The 20,887-nt window shown below is 48.9% G+C and overlaps 1 protein-coding gene and 4 non-coding genes across 9 annotated transcripts in view; all 5 read right to left on the minus strand.

Annotated features, from left to right (window-relative positions):
• The window catches only part of LOC102463552 (uncharacterized), a 587,148-nt gene that overhangs the window by 330,733 nt on the left and 235,528 nt on the right, over positions 1–20,887 (minus strand). The window lies entirely within an intron of this gene.
• TRNAC-GCA (transfer RNA cysteine (anticodon GCA)) lies at positions 6,462–6,533 on the minus strand. Its single transcript has one exon. It is a non-coding gene; the product is annotated as a tRNA-Cys (tRNA).
• Positions 9,356–9,427, minus strand: TRNAG-UCC (transfer RNA glycine (anticodon UCC)). Its single transcript has one exon. It is a non-coding gene; the product is annotated as a tRNA-Gly (tRNA).
• On the minus strand, positions 12,055–12,126 carry TRNAC-GCA (transfer RNA cysteine (anticodon GCA)). The gene has a single exon. It is a non-coding gene; the product is annotated as a tRNA-Cys (tRNA).
• Positions 18,991–19,062, minus strand: TRNAG-UCC (transfer RNA glycine (anticodon UCC)). Its single transcript has one exon. It is a non-coding gene; the product is annotated as a tRNA-Gly (tRNA).

Below are 20,887 nucleotides of genomic sequence, written 5' to 3' on the forward strand. Positions count from 1 at the left end.
TTCTCAGCCAGTGGGAGCAATGGGGGTGGCACCTACAAACAAGCACAGGGACAGAGCTTCCACATTCTGCTGATCTGCCAATCCCCCCACACACTGCCAGCAAAGGCAGAGTTTCCAGAGGGTGGAGGTGAGGGACAGGACACGGCTTCCTTTTCTTCCCATTCCCTGGACTATCAAGGAGCAAGGGGAAAGTATTTGCATTCCGTGTGTAAGCAGGGTCTGAATCTATGCTTCCATTACAGCCAACTAGAATGGGAAAGGAATCCTAGGTGTGGTTATGGTCTCTGTTTGCTTTGGCCTGCTTAGATATTCAATAGTTGTTACGTAAATACAGTGCATGCTAGATTGGGAAAGTAATCCTGGGTATGATTATGTAAATACAGTTCTCTCAGTTTGCTTAGGCCTGCTAGATATTCAATTGTTAGAATGGTGTTTTGCATATTGTAACATATTTGGCTGTTGTGGGTGTAACGGTGAGTCAGGGTTCCCCATGATCCTGCAGCCCCGTAGTAGCAAGAACAGACTCCGCCAACTAGTAGAAAAGAGAGGGTTTATTGCTTCTCCAGGATACAGCACAGCATAGACATGATGTGGTTTCAGGTGTCAGGGCCAGGATGCCTCAGACCCTTTGGATTAGGGGGTCCATTGTCACCCCTAGACCCTCAACCTTCATCTAAGGCTGTTTCCTTCAGGTTTCCCAGCCAGCAATTACGTCGCTTTCCGACCCTGTCCCCAAACCAGGTGTTAGTCTCCACCTCCCTCCCTTTGTCTCTCCCTCAGGGGAAGAGCCTTTTATCTGGTCAAGCTGGGCCTACGTGTCTGCGCTAATACACATGTGGATGAGTCAGTGGGAATCACACATCATAGCGCAGGGGGACACCGGGTTACAGAGCAGACAGCACCCCCACTATGTCACACTGGGGTCACAAACTGCATTAACACTAAATTCAGGAATTGTGAGATATGACAGTCAATGCTTGCAGTTATTGGGGGAATGCAGAAAAGTCAGACTGTGCTTTACTCATCTCAAAGGAGAGAAACTGTCAATGTAAAGAACCTCAGATGGACAAGCCTTCCTCTGCAAAAACTCTGTGAAGTTTACTGGGAGAAAAGCAGGACTCTCAATCAGCAGACTGCATGTCCTCCAGGGGTGAGCTGCAAGAATGGTTCAAGCTGTTTCTCTCCCCACGCTCCTTCTAATGATATAATGAGAGCAGATTCCATAAGAAGTCTTACAATTATTTTTAAATTTACTTCAGTGGATGGCAGCAGTGAGCAAGCAGTTGTCAAGTAACCAGTGGAGGGAGTGAGTAAGATGCGTCTTTATCTCCCGCATACTCAGGATTGGAGGTGAACTCTGCAGCTACACCTCTGAACTCTGGGACTTCCCTGACCAAGGTCAGCAACTGTGAGAGAGGTGCAGAGAAGGGATGGGCATGTGACAGGAACATTTAGAGTGCTGGACTTAAGAACCTGAGAGGAAAAGGATGTTGCCCAACCTACTTGTGGTGGGACTGGTACTCCTGTTTTTTTGCTATGAACTTAGTTTGTGGTGTTTTCCCAAATGAATGCCACCTAACTTCCCTCCACTTTTATTCAAGGTTTCTTTTCTATACTCTGACTCTGTTCTTGCAAGTGGGGAAGAATGGCCTCTCAGAGGCAAGAAAGCATATTGAGTGAATTTCCCAGGTTCTTTTTCGAGTGGCCCCGTGGGTGCTCCACTCTAGGTGTCGGGTCCCATCCCGGCACCGCGGCTCGGAGACTTTTCATAGCCGTACTTCACCGGCTCGTGCATGCGTGTTTCCCCAGAGCAGCGTTTGCGCCTTTGATCAGCCGCACGCAAGCTGGCAACCGTCAGTTCCTCTCAACTACCTCAGGTCGCAGTTAGAGCTCCCTGTGTTCTCTGTTCAGAAATGGTTTTAGTTAGTTTCTGCATCTGTAAATAGTTAAAATTGTTAGTGTTAGTCGTGTTCCTGTTAGTTTGTTCTTCTGTTCAAAAAATTTTAAAAAAAGTTTTTTTCTCTCAAGCAGCTTCTCATAAAGCACTGCGCAAAGCACTAAACTTGAAATTGAGGAGTATTCACACAGGGTTTACTCAGGCATTTAATCTGTAACTGTACTGAAAATGCCTAGATTGACAGGATTCAAAAAATGTTTGGCATGCCATGAGCCCATGCCAACAGCTGACAGCCATGACACCTGCATCAGGTGCCTGGGGGAAGCTCATGTCCCCGAGAAGTGCACCCATTGCCACAAATTAACATCGAGAGCCCGGAGGGAGTGGGAGATGAAGATAAGAATGCTGATGTTCAGGAAGGCATTGCAGTCTGACTCGATCCCTCTCGCAACCACGAAAGCCCCTGAACAAAAGCGGAGGGCAGCTTCCCCGGGACCAGCGGGCTCAAAGCGATCAAAGCTGTCCCCAGTGCAATCCCTCCCTCCAGCAGCTACAGCGTCTGCAGGGGTTTCCAAAGTCACCCCCGGGGGGTCTGGACAATCTGCTGGGGCGGCCATCAGAGAGCCCCCACCGCGGAGAGCGAGAGTGGCTTCGGCGCCAGCATCGGGAGCAGTGCCGCAGCTAGCCAGCAAGCCTGCACCGGCCTCAGCTATGCTCTCCTTGAAATTGATGCTGGTGCCGCAATTGATCAGCCACTCTGCACCGGCTTCAGCGGCACCGGCTATAACAACGCCTGCCTCACCGGCCCCACTTATGGCGGCACCGTCCCCCACGGTACCGTCTCCTCTGGCACCGGTCTCCGAGGCAGAAGATTTTGATGCCTCAGCCTCGGCAGCGTTGCTGACTCCAGCACTGGGCAGTCTGCCGGCACCGGCATCAACGCAACAGCAGCTGCTTTCCCCAGCACTGCTCCACTGACATTCGGTGCCTGGATCCCCTGTGACTGTGAGGGTGGAAGACACCGCCCTACCTAGGAAGGCATTATCAAAGACTCATTATAGAGACAGATCTCTATCTCCAGCTTTTTCACCAGAAAGGTATGGTCACTACCGTCGCTATAGTGTTTCTCCTACATGGGTCACGTATAGACAGCATAATTATAGGGACGCAGTGTATCTAGAAGCACGTTGGTCCCGTTCACGATCCCACTCACTCGGTCGATCATCAAGATACAAGTCTGTTAGACGCTCCCCATGTCACGTCTATTATATTCACCATGGTAGTGCACGCTCGTCACGCCACTCCTCCCCATCATGTTCTGAGTGATATTATGAAAGCTATCATAGACCATATGACGATCGTCCCCGGCGTGATCATACATCGTCGTCCCGTAAAGGATCCTTCTGCATTTGTCAACCATCGAATGCAAAATACTTACCTCATCAATCACAGCACCTAGACTCACCTTCTCCATCTAAGAGTCCAACGATCCAACTAGATCTATCCGAGCTGGAAGAGGGGCAGTTGTCTGATGCTGATGACCCTAAACTGGAAACTCCTCCAGCACACTGCTCCTCGTCATCTCCAGATGAGGCGATATTCCCAGGTGACGTCTCTCCACCGGATGATCTTAAACAGTTTCAAGACCTATTTAAGCGAGTAGCAGGCACACAGGAAATACAGCTAATAGATGTTCTGGTTAAAAAGCACCATCCCTTGAAAAACCTCTGTCCACAACAATGTGCAAAGATCGCCTTACCTATTGATGATCCGATCATGGAAGTGGCGGATGAGATATGGCAAACCCCAACATCGGTTACACCTACGAGTAAAAAGGCTGACAGAAAGTATTTTGTACCGGTGAAAGGATTGGACTTCTTATTCAATCACGCCCCAGACTAACTCAGTAGTAGTGGATGCAGCACAGTGTAGGGCTAAGGCGCCACAGTACAAAAATACACTTCCGGACAAGGACAATAAAAAATTAGATATTTTTGGTAGGAAAGTCTACTCCTCAGCGACACTTCTACTGCGTATTGCAAATTATTCAGCCCATCTATACAACCATAATTTTGGTAATTACTCAAAATTAGCGGAGTTACAGCATCATCTCCCGAACAACAAGAAACCACTCCTGAAAGCAATAGAGCAAGAAGGGTACGCATCATGTAATACTGCACTACAGATTGCCATGGATGTGGCTGACACAGCGGCTAGAGCCACTGCCACAGGTATCACCATGAGGAAATCATCATGGCTGTCATCTGCAGGAGCCCCAAGGGAGATGCAAAGCAAGGTTGAGGACCTACCATTTGACAAGCTTAAACTTTTTGCGGCGAACACCAATGAAGTCCTTCACTCAGGAAAAGATTCCCACACCACTCTACGTACACTTGGGATGTACACACCCTCCTTCAAACGTAGATGTTATTTCCCTTATCAACGAAGATATGATTTTAATTTCTCCAGACAACAATCATGTCCCTTCGACAATCAACGCCCTAGACAACGTCCTCAGCGCAAACAACCCCAACAGGGCTGTTCGACCAATCAGTCGTCAACTAAGCAGCAGATTTGACTTGTCTGTCAAGGATGCAAACCAGCTGCCCGCAATCAACACGAAAAATGAGACTCTTCATCTTTTTCACCATTGCCTACGATCATTTTATCATCATTGGTCAGACATCACCACGAACAGATGGGTACTAGAAGTAGTGCAGTCCGGCCTCTCCATCCCCTTTCTCTCTATTCCTCCCTCTGCCCCATCCCTCTTCAGGGACCCCTCTCACGAGCAACTGCTGCAACAAGAGGTTCAACGTTTGCTCAACATTGAAGCAATAGAGAGAGTTCCCAGGCAGTTCTGAGGAAAAGGCTTTTATTCCCGATATTTTCTCCCATCAAAAAAGTTGGGAGGCTAGAGACCCATTCTAGATCTTTGAAAGCTAAATTGGCACCTTCGGAAGTTTCGTTTCAAGATGGTAACCTTAACAACTATCATTCCGTTGTTGAACAAAGGGGATTGGCTTGCAGTCCTCAACTTACAAGAAGCATAGTTCCACGTAGCTATCCACGTGGCTCACAGGAGTTTTCTCCGTTTTCAATTGGGGGACGAACACTATCAATACAAAGTTCTACCCTTTGGTCTGGTGTGTGCTCCCAGGGTTTCCACCAAAACATTGGTGGTGGTTGCAGCCCACCTCCGTAGATTGGGAGTTACAATATTCCCCTATTTGGACGATTGCCTCATCAGAGGCACAATGTATGCGGAAACATGCCATATGGTTCGAACAGTGTCCAACACATTTGTTGCTCTGGGCCTTCTCATAAATTGTTGCTCCACGACCCGCCCTTCCTCCCCGCTCAGGAATTGTTTGTATCTTTCAGATGAGTGGGTGAGAGGAACTGACGGTTGCTGGCTCGCACGTGGCTGATCAAGGGCACAAATGCCTTGCTGGGGAAGCACACATGCGTGAGCTGGCAGAGCACGGCTATGAAAAGTCTCTGAGCCGCGGCGCCAGGACGGGACCCAACACCTAGAGTGGAGCACCCACGGGGCACATCTCAAAGAACAATCATTACGTCACAGGGTAAGTAACTTCTTTTACCAGGATGGGGCTTGAACCAGTTCTGTGTTAGATGGATGGGAAGCAGGGGTGGGCAATAATTTTTGCAGGGGGGCCACTTCATGAATTTTCCTACATGGTCATGTTCCCGGATCCACCCCGGAAGGGCCAGGGCCTGGTGTGTAAGGGGCGGGGCTGGGGACTAGCCTCCCATTGGAGGTTTTGAAATACAAAACACAGTAAAGGGCTCGCAACTCCCGACTCTGTTGTGTTGCCTGGCAGCTGTCAGTATTGATGCAGCTATTTAAAAGGATCACAGCTCTGGTCCCTGTCAGACAGCACTGCAACCATTAGCCATGAGCCATGTAAATAGGATCCTGCTGCCTGAGCCACCACCTGAAAACTGAGTAGCACGGACAGCAGGATATAAATAGAAAGCAGCTGGATGCAGTTTGTGGGCTGGATCTGGCCTCCATGCGATACTTTGCCCAGCCCTCATGGAGCAAAATGCCTAGGTTAAGGCTGCTCAACTTTGGAAGCCCCGGGGGCCACAATGATACTTACAGCACATGCCAAGCGCCACAATTTAAGTGTGGTTGCATATGCATGCAAATATGTATGCAAATATATGCAAATAGCTTCTTTCACGTCAACGAGCATGAATACAAATATTAAGGCTTAAGCTGCAGTACTGGACACAAACATGGCCTGTGTGAGCCAGTCAGCACCTCACAGGCTGTGCCCAGAAGGCTAAGCAGCCAGCACTTCCCAAATGCCCCAGCGCTCCCTGGGAGCTAGGAACACAGACACCCTGTACCCCTCTCATCCCCTCCCCTTGCATCTTTCAGTGCTCACCCACTCCCCAGCGGAAGCTTCGCCATCATGGAGCATGTTCCCAGTGGAAGCCATGTTCAAAGGATCCCACCTGTGGGGCTGCATGTTGAGCCTCACATAAACCCAACCAGCAACGTGGGTCACAATGTTTACAAAAGTCACATCAAAGGGAGCACCTGGATTTGAACCAGGGACCTCTTGATCTGCAGTCAAATGCTCTACCACTGAGCTATACTCCCTCATATTGTACTAGTGTGTAATTTAGAGATTTATAAAGGGCACACCCTTCCCCAAAGGGCTGCTCATGTAGAAATGCATATAAATACTACAGCTTGCACAATCCCCACACCTGTTCACTCTCACCACAACATGCAACAGCTTTTCTGGGAACACACACTGCTCCCATGCTCTCTCCAAGATTCCTCCGAACTTCAAAGTTACAGGGTCCCCTGAACCCCTTAATTTCCACAGTATTCATCCATTAATTCCCCCAATAAATTGCATTCTGACCAGAAACACAGAGAGCACCTTGCCCTGTATGCCCAGCCCTGCAGAGGAATGAGGTACCAGCAAGTCCAGTCCCAATGCTGCTCCCTCTTTTTGATATTTTGTATGCTTGTGGGGAGCATGGATCAGCACTCATGTCACTTTGTGGATTGCAGCCCATCATGCTGCTGGCCTTACTGTCCCATGGCGCATTGCTGTAAATAAAATAATAGAGCTATACCTATCTCCTAGAACTGGAAGGGACCTTGAAAGGTCATTGAGTCCAGTCCCCTGCCTTCACAGCAGGACCAAGTACCATCCCTATAAAACCCAGCCTTCCATCTTTGCTTTCTTGCAATTTTCATTGTCCCAGCTGCAGGGCCAGGGGGGCAGGAGCAGAGCAGGGCAGAGAAGCAGCAGGTGTCAGGCCTCTCCCTGCACTCACAGGTGGCAGCATACAGCAGAAGGGAGGAGACTTGAGGAAAATGGTGGTATAGCCCCCACTCCCACCCCTCATATCCACAAGAGGACCAAAGAAAAAGGTTCAAACGGCAGCATGGTTTGGTGGTTCCAGGAAAATGGGATGTGCCTAGAATGGGATTGCTTCTCATAAAGCCATACAGGAAAGAGACAGAATCACCAGGCAGGTGAAGGAGACTGGCCAGAAGCACCCCTACTCCAGTACTGTCCCAGACTCCAGCTTCCCAGCCACCCAAGTACCCTTATGGGGAGGACAGGGGCTTGGGCTGAAGTGTTCCTCCCCCAAGTCACATGGGACTATGCCTGACTGATCCCCTTCCTGAGGGAGCAAGGGGAAAGTGAACAGTTTTCTGCATTCCTCATCTGGCTGCAGAGCGCAGGGGGGAGAGGAACTTAGACCTGCCTCGCCAGGGGACCTATACCGCTCCCATGGTTGTGCCCACTGCAGGTGCAGCAGCCATGGATAGGCACTTCTCACGTGGCCTAAACTGCCAAGGTTAGGTTGTTAAAGTCTCTGTGGAATGTCTCCAGTGTTTATAAGAACAACTTATACCTACAGTTCAGTGGGACAGCCATGGGTACACGCATGGCCCCACAGTACGCTAACATCTTTATGGCTGACTTAGAACAATGTTTCCTCAGCTCCTGTCCCCTTTTACCTCTTTTCTACTTACGCTACATCGATGACATCTTTATGATCTGGACACATGGCCAAGAAACACTGGAGACATTCCACAGAGATTTTAACAACCTACACCCCACCATCAATTTCAGCCTGGACCATTCTACACGAGAGATCCATTTCCTGGACGCCACAGTACAAATCACCAATGGAAAATTAGACACCACTCTCTACTGAAAACCCACCGACTCATACAGTTACTTACATGCCTCCAGATCCTATCCAGAACACACCATACGATCCATCATCTATAGCCAAGCCCTTCGATACAACCGCACCTGCTCTAATCCCACTGACAGAGACCAGAAACTTCAGGATCTCTACCAAGCATTTATAAACCTCAACTACCCACCCGGAGAAATAAAAAACAAATCGAAAGAGCCAGATGAATACCTAGAAACCATCTACTTCAAGACAGACCCAAGAAAACCAACAATAGAACACCACTTGTCATCACCTACAGCCCCCAACTTAAACCTGTCCAACACATTATCAATAAACTACAACCTATACTGGAACAGGATACTAAACTCCAAGAGGCTCTGGGAGACAGACCCCATAGTCTCCTATAGACAACCACCTAACCTCAAGATGATTCTTACCAACAACCACAGGACATACCACACTAATACCAACCCTGGAACCTTCCCTTGCAACAAACCCCGTTGCCAGCTTTGTCCACACATTCACTCTGCTGATACCATTATTGGACCTAACCAATTGAGTTATAAGATCAAGAACACATATTCCTGCTCATCCAGAAATATAATTTATGCTATCGTGCTGAAAGTGTCCGTCTGCTATATACATTGGACAAACGTCTCAGACACTTCGCCAAAGAATCAATGCCTACAAAACAGATATTAGACAGGATCACAAAGAAAAAACAGTTTCTTGCCATTTCAACCAGAAGGGACATTATGCTAACGACTTGACTACCTACATCCTGCTTCAAAGACCTTTTCACACCAGACTTGAAAGAGAATCCTCTGAACTGTCATTCATGCTTAAATTCGACACTTTACATCTCGGTCTAAACAAAGACATTAATTATCTTACCCATTACAAAGATAGTTTCCCCAATTATCACCTCTAATATCATTAGCTCACAGACAATTACCTCCCCCCCCTTCTGTTCTGAAATTTGATTTGTCCTTTTCATATGTGTTCATTTTTTTGATTGTATCCTTTGGTATATATGGTTGTGCCAATTTTCTTCCACCATTTGATCTGGGGAAGTGGGTCTGGCCCACAATAGCTCATCACCTAATAAACCATCTTGTTAGTCTTTAAAGTGCAACATAGTCCAGTTTTTTGTTTCAGCTACACCAAACTAACATGGCTACATTTCTATGGTTATAACAAAGTGAGTGAAATTAAACCAATTCCAGAGCAGGAAAAGAAACTGATCATTGCATTGGCTGGGAATCGAACCCAGGTCAACTGCTTGGAAGGCAGCTATGCTCACCACTATACCACCAATGCCCTTGCAGTATAAGTTTCTCCTGAGCTATGAAAGTGACTTGTTCACACAAACCTCAAAAGCAGGCAAGATTGGCTGGAGGCAGCTTGTTCACAGGAGGCAGGCAGGTTTCCTCAGTGACTAGAAGATGGGACAGGGGATGCACAGGGTGGAGGAGCAGCAGGCACAATATCAGAGGGATGTAGGGTGCAGAAGATGGGTGAAGGTGAGTGTGTGGGATGTGGGTGGGAGGTGGTGTGCAGAAGTGGGCTGGGGTTAGAGCTCTGGGCAGGATGGGACAGTACATTAGAGTTCCTATCTAGCACACTGTCCAGGAGTTGGGTTCACATGGCTCCCTGCTGCTCTGACCTTTCAGGAGCTACTCCCATTGGCTGTGATTTTCAGCCAGTGGGAGCAAAGGGGGGGGGGGGGCACCTGCAAGGAAGCAAAGGCATAGAGCTTCCCAGTGCTACTGATCCCAGAGCCAAGTCTGCACATACTGCCAGCAAAGGTGAAGTTTCAGGAGGGTGTGGCGGAAGGAGGGGGCAGCATCTATGTGTACCAGGACACGGCTTCCTTTTCTTCCCATCCCCTGGACTATGAAGGAGCAAGCGGAAAGTACTTGCATTCCGTCTGTAAGCAGGGTCAGAATCAATGCTTCCATTTCAGGAAAGGAATCCTGGGAGTGGTTATGTTCTCTCAGTTTGCTTAGGCCTGCTAGATATTCAGTTGTTAGAATGGTGTTTTGCCCATTGTAACCAATTTGGCTGTTGTGGGGTACAAACTGTGTAAACCCTAAATGTGCGAATTATCTGATATGACCATCAATGCTTGCACTTATTGGGAGAATGCAGAAAAGTCAGACTGTGCTTAACTCAGCTCAAAGGAAAGAAACGCTCCATGTAAAGAACGCCAGATGAACAAGGCTTCTGCAAAAACTCTGAAGTTTACTAGGAGAAGGGAGAAGCCTGCATGTGCTCCAGGAGTGCGCTGCAAGACTGGTTCAAGCCGTTTCTCTCTCCACCCCGGTTCTAATGATGGAATTAGAGCAGACTCCATAAGAAGCCTTATTATTATTTTTAAATTTCCTTCAGTGGATGGCAGCAGTGAGCAGGCAGATGGCAAGTGACCAGTGGAGGGCGTGAGTAAGATGCCTCTTTACTGCCCGCACATTCAGGAGAACTCTGCGGCTACACCTCTGAATTCTGGGTCTGTCCTGACCAAGGTCAGCAACTGTGAGAGAGGTGCAGAGAAGGGATGGGCATGTGACAGGAACATTTAGATTGCTGGATTTAAGAACCTGAGTGGAAAAGGATGTTGCCCAACCTACTTGTGGTGGGACTGGTACTCCTGGTATTTTGCTATGAACTTTGTTTGTGGTGTTTTCCCAAATGAATGCCACCTAACTTCCCTTCACTTTTATTCAAGGTTTCTTTTCTGTACCCTGACTCTGTGCTTGCAAGTGGGGAAGAATGGCCTCTCAGAGGCACACAAGCATGTTGAGTGAATTTCCCAGGTTCCTGGATGGGGCTTGAACCAGATCTGTGTTGGATGGATTGGAAGCAGGGGTGGGAAATAATTTTCACAGGGGGGCCACTTAATTAATTTTGCTATATGGTCATGCTACGGGCCCAACCCCAGAAGGGGCAGGGCATGGGGTGGAAGAAGTTGTGCTGAAAACTAGCCTACCCCCAGAGTTGTCTGGGGCTGGAGGTTTTGAAATACAAAACATATTAAAGGGCTTGCAACTCTTGACTCTGCTGTGTTGCCTGGCAGCTGCCTGGGTTGCTGCAGCTATTTCAAAGGATCACAGCTCTGGTCCCTGCCAGACAGCACTGCAACCGTGAGCCATTTAAATAGGATCCTGCTGCCTGAGCCACCACCTGAAAATTGACTAGCATTGGTAGCAGGATATAAAAAGAAAGCAGCCAGATGCAGTTTGTGGGCCAGATCTGGCCTCCATGCGATACTTTGCCCAGCCCTCATGGAGAGGAATGCCTAGATTAAGGCTACTCAACTTTGGAAGCCCCTGGGGCCACAATGGTACACACAGCATATGCTGAGGGCCACAGCTTAAGTGTGGTTGCTTATAAATGCAAATATATGCAAATAGCTTCTTTCACACTCACGGGCACGAATACGATTAAGGCAAGACTACACAAAATGCAGGCCCCATTTAAGTCAGTTCTGCTGATATTAATAAAATGCAATATTTACCCGATTTCCACCTATATAACATCACTTTTAACGAGCACTTTTAAATTGAAAATTGTATACCAGTGTTTTGGGTGTTTAAATTCAAGCTTCAGGTTCTGCATTTATTGAAGTGACTTCACTCAGAAAAAGTTTCCAAGCTACAGAGGGGCAAGTACTGTCTGATCAAGCAAACAAGCCTGTCCCCTTGCATCTTTCAATGCTCACCCCTCCTGGGAGAGGTCTTGCCATTGTGGAACATGTTCCCAACAGAGGCCATGTTCAAAGGATCCCTTCTATGGGCCACATGTTTAACCATATGTGAACTTAAACCACACACTGGGCTGTAGACTAACAGCCCATGGAAGGAGTGTTAAATAGCCCTGGCCTAGATATTGAACTTGGCCCTATCTGCTGAGGGTGGTACCTGTCAGAATGGTTACAAATCTTACACCTAAGGGAGCACCTGGATTTGAACCAGGGGCCTCTTGATCTGCAGTCAAATGCTCTACCACTGAGCTATACTCCCTGGGACAGACAGAGTAGCTAATTTTGAAGTTTATAAAGGGCACACCCTTCCCCAAACAGGTGCTCAGGTAGAAATGCATATAATACTATGGCTTACGCAATCCCCACACCTGTTCACTCTCACCACAACACACAACAGCTTTTCTGTGAACCTGCTCCCCTGCTCTCTCCAGCATTGCTTCGAACCTCAAAGGGACAGAGTCCCTGTACACAGAACCCCTTAATCTCCGTGGCATTCATCCATTAATTCCCCCAATAAATTGCATTCTGACCAGAAACACAGAGAGCGCCTTGGACTCTCAGCCCCGCCCTGCAGAGGAATGGGGCACCACCAAGTCTGGCCCCAATGCTGCTGCCCCTCTGAAATATTTTGTAGGTTTGTGGGGAGCAGGGATCAGCATTCATGCCATTCTGTGGATTGCAGCCCATCCCACTGCTGGGCTGACTGTCCCATGGTGCATTGCTATGAAACCCAGCCTTCCATCTTTGCTTTGTGGCATTTGTCATTGTCCCGGCTGCAGGGTCCGGGGGGCAGGAGCAGAGCAGAGCAGGGTAGGGAAACAGCAGGTGTCAGGCCTGTCCCTGCACTCACAGGTGGCAGCACACAGCAGAGCAGAGGAAACTTGAGAAAAACAGTTTAATAGCTCACTGGAGGCAGGGGAAGCAGAGCGCCATGGCTGGGAGATGGCAGAGTGGAATGAACTGGGCTGGGTTGGGACTGGGTTGCTTTGCTTTCTGTTTCCACCAGGGAGTAAGGGGGAGGGGCCAATCTCTGCTGCTGGAATTTAGTCCCCCCGGGGCCCAGTGCGGATTAAAACATGCCAAGTCCCTAAGCTACGTCAAGGTTAAGGGGTCTCAGAGCATTACCAAAAAACAGAAATGTAGTGATTTGTTTGTGTTTAGAGGCAGGGCTTTAACACCGCAGAGTGGCTGCGGCAGGAGTGTGCAGAGCGTGCTCTAGGACAGTGTTTCTCAACTTTTTTTTATAAAGTACCCCTTTTTCCAAAAAAAAAATTGTAATTACTCCCAGTACCTACAGTTTTCAGAGATACACAGTTTTTTTCTACCATGCCAACACATTTGTTTAAACAACGTAATCATAGCTGGGCGGGCAATGAAATTTTTGGGTGTAAAAAGTACAAAAATAATGAAGTGCTGTAAAACTTAAAAGAAAAATTCAGTTTTCCCCAAATTTCAAATGTGTTGACGTACCCTCAGACTTCTCTCGTGTACCCCTAAGGCAGTGGTCTCCAACCTTTTTAACCACAAGATCCCTTTTTCAATGTAAGTGCAATGTAAGATCTATCTCAAACCCAAATACCCTTGCCCCATCTCCTTCCCGCCCCTTCTTTGTGGCCCTGCTTCTGCTCCACCCCTTCTTTGAGATCTCTCCCTGCTCACTCCATCCCCCTTCCTCCTCCGTCCTCACTCACTTTCACCAAGCTGGGGTAGGGGGTTGTGGTGCAGGCTCTGGTCTTGAGCCAAGGGGTTTGAGTGTGGGAGGAGCTCTGGGGTTAGTACAAGGAGTGCGGGGGGGGGGGCAGATTGGGGTCCAGGAGGGATTTCAGGTTGCAAAGTGTGGCAAGGAGTTTGGGTGCAGGGGGAGTCACGTCTGGGACAGGAGGCTGCATTCAGGAGGAGGTTCAGGTTGGAATAGGGGTTCAGGAAACAGTCCCTGTCCGGGCACCGTTGAATTGACTTCCGGGCGGTGGAGCAGTGGAGTTACCGCAGCTTACGCCTACCCTGGCCCTGCACCACTCCTGGAAGCAACTGGCATGTCCAGCAATTGCTCCATGGCACCGTGTGCTGCCCCTCATCTACAGGCACGGAGCCACAGCTTCTACTGGCCATAGTTTCTATCGATTGATGGAAGCTGCAGGAGTGATGTCTGCAGGCAAAGATAGCATGTGGAGACCCCCTGCTCTGCCTTTCTCAGGGGCTGCAGGGACATGCCACCCACTTCCAGGAGCAGCAATTACCAGAGGATTAATAGCTCCAGCTATGACAGATTAGGCGTTTTGGAACTCATCACTCAAAGACTTAAATTTAAGTGTAAGAGAGAAATGTCCTAAACCCCAAAATCACACACTTTGCACGCAGTGGAAGACGTACTAACAACCTCCCACTTATGTGTTGGGTCGGGAGCTGAGAGGGAAGGACAGTGTCTGTTTGAGAGAATGACAGACACAGAGTGTGTGAGATGAGGGAGATTTGCATTTCCAGGCCACCTCCATTCTCTTCTGTGTGGAGATAGGGTACAGAAGTGGGGGCAGGAAGGACGCCCTGACATTAGCACTGCCCCCTTTCTGCCTCCCATATCCTGCACAGCAAGCAGGAAGCTCCCAAGGGGCAGCTCCAAGGCAGATGGCTGGACAGTGCGGGGAGGGGCAATTAAAGTGTCAGCACCTGTCAGAGGCTCCAAGATCTATCGGTAGATACCGAATTATTGGTTGGTGACCACTGCCCTAAGAATACTCGTACCACAAGTTGAGAAACACTGCTCTAGGATAAACCACCCCCCTGAGGAGAGTTGCTAACAGCGCTGGGAGCACGTTTTCAATGCTGCTTTACAGCTCTGTCACTTGTGGAGCTGAGGGGAGGGGCGGGTTTCACACCCCTAAATAAGAAAGTTACAACAGAGCTGAATTGCCTATGGAGACAAGCCCAAACCTGGCTCCAGTTAGCAAGTAGGATTATCCAGCACTAAAATTGCAGCTACAAAATTCAGAAGCTTTCATAGTCGGCAGGATTCAAACTTACGCAGGGAAAACCCCAATGGATTTCTAGTCCATCGCCTTAACCACTCGGCACCAACTACTTCAGACAGGTCTGGTTTTTATGACACTTTGTTTCTGTTCTCATGGCTCTATGATTTCCCGTTCTGTGCTCAGACTGGCATGCACAACTCACCCCCAGTGATAGGCGGGATAGATGCCCCTCAACCCCCCAGGGATAGGGGGGATAACCAACAAGCAGTGTGCCCTGGTGGAAGGCGGGAAAAAGTGCGCTCACTGTACTGCCCTTGGGAAAAATGTCCATAGCTACAGGACAAAGAGTCTTTCCCTTCAGACTGGCTGAAAGTGTCTTTGCGGGTAATGGCATCGCCGTACATTGTCCATACCCTGCCTTGACAGTGCCTTTCCCAGTTACATCTCCAGCACATCAGGAATTGCAACAGCAAGGGGAAGGTTTTCTCTGGGGCTATCAGCTTTGCAGTGTTTAAAAGCAAAATATGCACTGAATGTTGAGGTTTATCTGTTGGTGGGAATGGAAGGATGGACATAAGAGTTTTAAGCACAAAGTGAAATTACCAATTAAAAAAAAGAAAAGTGCATGTAAAGACATCGGCTGCCAAAAAGGAATGATTGACAGGTCGTATGCCCTGTCTACACTATAAGGATTTCTCTATATGTTACACCGACAATCAAAAAGCCCTGCTCTAATTACTTTGCTCATGCACGGACACAGCACACTCCTCCTGTCTCCAGAGCGTCCGCTGTTGGTGCTCTCACATCAACAGAGACAGCAGGGACTGTGTGCAGCTATCCCACTGTGCTACTCAGAGCCGTCCTGCCATAGTACGGTTTGGGGTGAGCACCCTAAGCCCCGCACAGTGTGGGGTCCTGTGGTGGCTGCTTCAACCATCCTAAGGACGAATCCCAGGGCAGCCTGGGAGATTACCTGAGGGAAGGTCCTGGTGTGGGGCAACAGCAGAGGTCGGCCCCATCACTCACTGCGGCGGTGGAGCAGGGCCAACCCAGCAGCCTTCTCCGTTCCACTCTGCCCCCGTGCTCTCCAAGCCCATTGCGCTCAGCTTCACTACAGCAGCAGGAAGCAAAGTGCACTGGCCTCAGGGCATTCTGCTTCCTGCCACCAGAGAGAAGTGGGGCGCAGCAGGCTGGGACAAGGTGGCAGGGCAGAGTAGGCTATCAGGCCACTCTGGGTATGACAGTTGTGCTGAGTGCCAGAGGGGGTGTCAATCACTGCTGCTGCCCCGCTTCACATCCCCCATAAGTCCCAGGATTGTGTTACCCAGGGGAGGGGATGGAGAAAGGATGGGAAGGAACATGTATGGGGTGGGGACTGGGCCTGCTGCGAGGGTGAGGGGGGTTTCTGTGGGCCCCGAGCCTCACTTGGGACAGCCCTAGTGCTACTCGCCACCTTCTGCAACAAGGAGTTGTGGGAACATTTGTTTTGGGCCTGCAAGGAACAAGATTTCAGCAAAGGTGACTGGGACACAGGGTACAGGGAAGACGTGTGTGGTGGGCAGGGAGAGCACACTGAGCAGAAGAAAAGTGAAAATAACATTTGAAAAGTGTGTAAAAGAAAGTGACGCACGACTATGATACTCAAAGGGGAGTTGTTCTTTATATCAACATAGTTGGGCCAGGGATTCCATATTATGGTCAGGGATAACCAGCTTGACAGCACCATGGCTGAAAAGGTTCTTGGACTTCTGGTGGATCACAACCTCAACAAGCCCTCAACAAGGTGATGTTGCAAAAAAACCCAATGCAGTTTAGGTTGCATTTACAGAGGCATAGCATGCAAGTCACGGGAGGTGCTAGTACCACTTCACTCAGCTCTGATTAGGCCTTATCAGGAGTACTGTGGTCAGCACTGTAAGAGAAACTGTAAAAGATCTGGAGATGATTGAAAATGATGCTCAGAGGGATGGAATGCAACCTTATGAGCAAAGGCGGAAAGATCTGGGCATATTTGGTATGCAACAAAAGGGATTAAGGGGAAGAGGGGCACGTAATTGCACATTTCAAATACTTGAAAGGCTGCCACAAAAGAGATGGAGAAGTGCTGTTCTCTCCTGCCACAGAGGGCAGGACCACAGACAACAGATTCAAACTGCAGCAGAGTTTGGTGGTGCCAGAAAATGGGATGTGCCTGGAATGGGATTGCTTCTCAGAAAACCATACAGGAAAGAGACAAAATCACCAGGCACATGAAAGAGTCTGGCTGGAGATGCTCAGCCCTTCCATACGGTTCCAGACTCAAGCATCCCACCCCCCAGGGAGGACAGGGGATGAGGCTGAGGCGTTCCTTCCCCAGTTCATATGGGACTATTGCTCATTGTTCCCCTTTGTAAGGGAGTGAGTGAGAAGAAAGTGCACAGTTTTCTGCATTCCTTACTCTGGCTGGGGAGTGCAGGGGAAGAGGAATTAGATCTGCTTCAGCCGGGGAGCATGTACCTCTCCAATGATTGTGCCCAATGGTGGTGCAGGAGCCATGGATAGGCACTTCTCACAAACTGCTTACGTCACAAACCCTCCTAGCACCAAACAGGTCTTCAGCCATGGGTTCAACAAGTGCAGAGTGACTGCAGAATCTGCCTTTGGCAGATTAAAGAGTGATTGGCATTACCTTTTCGGCAGGTTAGACATCAATGAGGAAAACACTCCTATAGTAATAGCAGTCTGCTGTGCTCTGCACAACGTTTGTAAAGTTATTGTGGGGGGGGGGGTGGAATTTCCTTAGCGGTAGCTCATTGAGGTGGATCGTCAGGTAATTGATTTGAGCAGTCACCTCTCATGACTATCAGAGGGACTAAATTAATGTTTGTCAGTGTGGGGGGGGGGGGGGAAAGGGGAGTGATACTCAAATCAGGGAAGCACTCAAGCAGTATTTTGATTTGAGTCCTACTCAAATGTCTTTCTGCCATGTATTCGGCCAGGCATTGTGTACTTGCTGCCTCAAAGGACCCTGGTAATGATTGCACCTGGAGCACTGGTTGCGCTTTTCACTTGTGCCAATTGTCACTCTTTATGAATTTCAGCAGTAACCAAGACGTGAAGGACAAAAACAAAAATCAATGTTATTCCGAAGATTCACATTTTATTAAACAGCTTTGCCACTGGTCAACCTTGTCAGATGTCCCACTTCCTCCTCCAACTCCACTTCCTCATCCATCGCTTTGTCCTTGGGGTTGACACCGTTGGCCACTACCTCCAGCTCCAGCTTCTGGTAAGCCTGCCATGGCTGCTTGATCCTTCTTGTTTTCCCTTCCATAGCTCTTTCCGTCAATGCCATGAGCTGTCTGCCTGTTGGTATCTAAGTAGCTATGCGTGGATTGCAGCTGGAACTGCATGGTCTCCTCTCCTCACAGACTCAGCAACTCCAGTGTTCTCCAGGCAGGAGCACATTTGCTTTAGAAAGCTACCATGATCAGTTGGGAAGTTGCAATGAGAATTCTCCAAGCCAGGCAAATAGGAAGAAGAATTTCAAAGTTTCCTGGGGCTCTGAAGGGAAGGGCTGCATGTACCTGTAGGGAAGTGGAGTCCAAACTGCTGGCCAGAACGGTCATGAGATATCTCCTGGAGGATGCTTAGGCTCACTAGACTCAGTAAATCAGGGGTGGCCAACCCATGGCTCGCGAGCCACATGCGGCTCTACACCCCTGAAAGTGCAGCTCGCAAAGCCTCCCCCGTGGCTCACGTTGCCGCCCCATGCACCCCTACAATCGTGCCCCCTGCCACCAATGCTCACTAGGTGCAGGGGAGCCGTCCGGTATGGCAAAATGGTGCCGGCAAGATGGCAGCAGTAATGAGAGCATGATGCAGCTAAAGAGCCTATACCACAGTTCTTAAAGGGGCAGTGTCCCTTTTTTTTCCCCTCAATGTTGGTTCCGCTCTTTTCATTTTTTCACAGCTTTTTCGGCTCTCTTCATTTAATGGTTTGGCCACCCCTACAGTCAATCGAACGCCAATGTATTCATCGCTACCCATTCATCCAGCAGAATGTGAGGCCATTCCCTGTGATTTAGAACTTTAATTTTCCCATTCTGTGGATAAAGTGATTATATCAAAGTGAGTGAATTTAAACCAATTCCAGAGCAGGAAAAGAGACTTGTCATTGCATTGGCTGGGAATCGAACCCAGGTCAACTGCTTGGAAGGCAGCTATGCTCACCACTATACCACCAATGCACTTGAGCTGCAAGTTTCTGATGAGCTATGAAAATGACTTGTTCACACAGCCATCATGCGCAGGCTGCATTGGCTGGAGGCAGCTTATTAACACAGGGCAGACAGGTTTCCTCAGTGACGGAAAGGTGGAACAAGGGCCACAGGCTAGAGCAGAGGTGTAACGAGCACAAGTTAGGAGGTTGATAGGGTGGAGGAGGAGGGTGAAGGTGAGAGTGTGGGGTCTGGTTGGCAGGTGGTGTGCAGGATTGGACTCAAGTTGGAGGTCTGAGCAGGATGAGGCAGTGCTTTGGAGTCCCTACCTAGCAGACAGTCCAGAGGCTGGGTTCAGATAGCTCTCTGCTGCCCTCACCTTTCAGAAGCTATTCCCATTGGCTGTGATTTTCAGCCAGTGGGAGCAATGGGGATGGCACCTGCAAGCAAGCACAGGGACAGAGCTTCCCCATGCTGCTGACCCCAGAGCCAATTCCCCACACACTGCTAGCAAAGGTGGAGTTTTGGGGGGGAGGGCAGCAGCTTGTGTGTATCAGGACACGGATTCCTTTTCTTTCCATTCCCTGGACTATCAAGGAGCAAGGGGGAAGTACAGGCATTCTGTGTGTAAGCTGAATCTAAATCAATGCTTCCATTATAGCCACCTGGAATGGGAAAGGAATCTGAGGTGTGGGTATGTTCACACAGTTTGCTTAGACCTGCTAGATATCAATAGTTGTTATGTAAATACAGTTCATGCTAAAATCCTGGGTATGGTTATGTAAATACAGGTCTCTCAGTTTGCTTAGGCCTGCTAGATATTCAATTGTTAGAATGGTGTTTTGCCCATTGTAACCAATGTGGCTGTTGTGGGGTCACAAAGTGTTATCACTAAATGCAGGAATTGTGAGATATGACTGTCAATGCTTGCAATTATTGGGGGAATGCAGACAAGTCAGACTGTGCTTAACTCAGCTCAAAGGAGAGAAACTGTCAATAAAACGAACCTCAGATGGACAAGCCTTCCTCTGCAAAAACTCTGTGAAGTTTACTGGGAGAAAAGCAGGACTCTCAATCAGCAGGCTGCATGTCCTCCAGGAGTGAGCTGCAAGACTGGTTCAAGCTGTTTCTCTCCTCACCCCGCTTCTAATGATAGAATTAGAGCAGACTCCATAAGACGTCTTATGATTATTTTTAAATTTACTTCAGTGGATGACAGCAGTGAGCAGGCAGATGGCAAGTGACCAGCGGAGGGAGGGAGAAAGATGCCTCGTTATCTTCCCCACACTCAGGATGGGAGGTGAACTCTGCGGCTACATCTCTGAATTCAGGGTCTGCCCTGAGCATGGTCAGCAACTGTGAGAGAAGTGCAGAGAAGGGATGGGCATGTGACGAGGACATTGACTTTGCTGGACTTAAGAACCTGAGAGGAAAAGGACATTGCCCAACCTACTTGTGGTGAGACTCTTACTGCTGGCATTTTGCTATGAACTTTATTTGTGGTGTTTTCCCACATGTATGTCACCTTACTTCCCTCCCCTTTTATTAAATGTTTCTTTTCTATACTCTGACTCTGCGCTTACAAGTGGGAAAGCATTGCCTCCCAGAGGCACCCAAGAGTGTTGCGTGAATTTCCCAGGTTCCTGGGTTGGACTTGAACCAGTTCTATGTTGGATGGATGGGAAGCAGGGGTGGGCAATAATTGTTTTGGGGGGGGGCACTTCATGAATATTGCTAGTTGGTCATGTTGCCAGCTTCACCCCAGAAGGGGCAGGGCATGGAGTAGAAGGGGCAGGGCTGGGGACTAGCCTTCCCCCAGCTTGCAACTCCTGACTCTGCTGTGTTGCTTGGCAGC

This window comes from Pelodiscus sinensis, chromosome 22 (assembly GCF_052426305.1).
Source record: "Pelodiscus sinensis isolate ZL-2025 chromosome 22, ASM5242630v1, whole genome shotgun sequence".
In the NCBI taxonomy this organism is placed as follows: domain Eukaryota; kingdom Metazoa; phylum Chordata; order Testudines; family Trionychidae; genus Pelodiscus; species Pelodiscus sinensis.